This window comes from Phaseolus vulgaris, chromosome 8, assembly GCF_051622355.1.
Source record: "Phaseolus vulgaris cultivar YP4 chromosome 8, ASM5162235v1, whole genome shotgun sequence".
NCBI lineage: Eukaryota > Viridiplantae > Streptophyta > Magnoliopsida > Fabales > Fabaceae > Phaseolus > Phaseolus vulgaris.
Window position 1 is genome coordinate 23,795,170 of NC_143505.1, and position 2,998 is coordinate 23,798,167.

At 33.3% G+C, this 2,998-nt stretch overlaps 1 pseudogene; it reads right to left on the reverse strand.

Moving 5' to 3' along the window:
* Nucleotides 1–934: 934 nt before the first annotated feature.
* On the reverse strand, nucleotides 935–1,641 carry LOC150025527 (uncharacterized; annotated as a pseudogene).
* Nucleotides 1,642–2,998: the final 1,357 nt, after the last annotated feature.

Genomic DNA, 2,998 nt, shown 5'->3' on the forward strand with positions numbered 1-2,998 from the left:
TTTTAAACAAATATATATATTCATTTAATGGTTTAGAAAATTATAAATAAAAGTTAATTTATCAGTATGTTAGGTAAACATGGTCCATTTGAAAATAAAAGGAAAAGTTTTGGAAAAATGGTAAAATGTGTAAATATATTATGTGAAGACTCTTTTGGTAGTTAAATAGTTTGAAAGTAGTGTGGTGGTAGATGCTTGAATTTATAGTTGGAGAATGATTGAGATAAGAAAAGATGGTTATTTTTTTAAGTGTAAAATGAATTGTGTGTATTAGATGATAAATTTATTATGAGTGTTATTGTGAAAAGATGATGTTGGTACATTGGTGCTGGTGACATTCTTGACATGTGGAATCTATTTTTGAGGGGTGTGGTGTGTGGTAAAACAAATACAGAGGAGTGATGTGAGGAAAAACAATTATGGAGGAATGATGTGACGAATCATATTATTGTCCTGTGTGGCCTGAGAAGTAATTATAGGTGACTAATTTGACAATAAACATTATTGTGGTGTGTGAGGTCACGAAAAGTCACTATGGGGACTAATGCAGTAGAACAATGTTGACTAGTGTGTCTTAACAGAGAATACATTATGGAGACATGTGCATATTTGGTGTATCAATTTTCCCACACTTTGTTTGGGTAATGGATGGTTGTGTTGTTTGTGTAGCATTGTTGGCTTTTTGAATTATTTTGATGTTGTTATGTATATTAGTTGAAAATTGATGTTAATTATTGAAAAGATGTAGTATATATTGAACATAAAGAGGAAAAATAAATGACATACATGCATTCATTAAATATTTGAGTTAATGGTACATGTAATATTGTGTTAAATGAAACATAATCAATTGCGAGAAGTTGATGCTCCAACAATGTTAGGGCATGTTCTTTTTATGTGCCCTGACGTTTGATTATTATTTGGGTCAACCATGTTATTCTCTTATGTCCATATCGATCCTTATATAACTTGACTCAGGCCTCTCCTTTGATGTTCTTTTCATATCTGGACATGGACATCCATGTAAGTAGGCCAATAGTTTTCATTTTTGAGTTCACCAAATAGGCCTTCGTAGACATGAGAGACTTGCTCCAATGTGTACATATGTGAAATGTACGTAGTAAAATCGTTGTGTGCATAATTGCATGCAACAATCACATGGGAGCATGGTAGGTTTAATTTTTTGGAATTTCTCACAGTCACACCATAATTTGTCCAAGCGAATTGCAAATCATCTTAGTGGTCATAGTTCTCTAGAATTTTGTGTTTCTTGTACCAAAAATTTGGTGTTCCTCCTATCAATGGAAAACACTATATGAGTGTTTGTCTTTGACTATGCATCTTCTAATGCTTTTGTTGCAACTTCGGAGTAGACATGTTTGGTAGCCATTATGGCTTCCACTTTCCTGTCTCTGTTTGTGAAGAATTTGGTGCAGTGAGTGTAAGTTGTCATCACCATGGAGAAAATTGGAAGGTTTCTTATTTTCTTCAACATATAGTAGATCAACTCAACCAAATTGGTATTCATATGTCCCCATCATCGGTTGTTGTCCCATGCAAGATTTCACTTCTCTCTCGATATATCGTCCAGCCATTGAGATGCCTTGAGTTTTCCTCTTTAACTATGTTTTAGTAGTAGAAAAAAATGTCGTTTTGTCATTTAGTATGTTGTAAATATTTTTTGAAATGCAGTTCATAAACAAGATTGATTTATTTATTTTTTTGTAAAATTTTAAAGTGTTTTTTGAGAGAATGGATGAATACTATTACCCATGTTGACAATATCTTTAATTAGTGTTGTATTTCTAAATCGCCTCGTGAATTTTTGTCATGTGTCAAATGCAGCACACATGCACAAAATTGTTGTTGTTTCAATTGCTACCTTCTCTAGAGTAAGCACTCTTTATTGATATGTGACAGTAATAAATGAGGCAAAAGCTTGTAGGTGCAACTAGCTCCAGGAGGGAGGGGGTTGAATGGAGTCTAGACTCTTTTTACAATGGATAAAGATAAACTGTCTAATAGAACATCTAATTAGATTGTTTGGCATAATCATCTAGCCAGACTGTCTAGGGATCGTCTAACAGATTGTCTAACAAGAAGAATAGAGTAAACAATTAAGCATAAGCAAGAGTAACGAAAGATCAAAAACACAAGAATTTATCCTAGTTTACCCAAACCCAAAACACTTCCAGTCCCCTTAAGAAACTACTTAAGAGCTTCCACTAACCAAACACTTAGGTAAAATGAGTGTTCTCACCTCTCCAGGTTACAATGAGTATTCTCAGCTATCTATATTATAACGAGTATTCACACCTCTCCAAGTTACAACGAGTATGCCCACCTCTCTAGATTACAGTATCTTAAACTTCCTCTGATATTAAAAAATCTCAAGAAAACAAAGAACACTATCAAAGAGAAAACAAAGTGATGTGAGTTGATTAGGAGATGATTCATGAAGTATCAGAGCCATGGGTTTGTTCTTGTTTTGAGTTGGTTTGACCCTTTTAATTCAAGAAATTTACATTCAAGTACCTTTACTTTCAAGTATTTTTACATTCTTGTTCTTTAAATTCAAGTTTCTTTAATTTCTTGTCATTACATTCTTATTTTTAATTTTCCAGCACCTTTAATTATTGTGCAACATTTTTTTACCTTGTTATATTCATTGCATTTTTCGTTTTGTGCCCCTTATTTGCATGTTGAGCATACTTGCCTACCTTCCTTTTGATTTCGCACTTAATGTGTTGGTGCAAGGATCTAATAAAAGATGATTTCTCAAAACATATTTGCACAACATTTCATCAAGTACATGGATAGGAAGTAGGTCAAGAGGTGTAAGGGGATTAAACCCATACACAACCTCAAAAGGGGTGTGAGAAGTAGTATAATTAACTACACAATTATAAGCAAACTCAATATGAGGAAGTAATCCTCCCACACCCTAGGATTTCTGGAAATAAGGCATCTTAACATTTGTAACAAAGTTCTATTGACC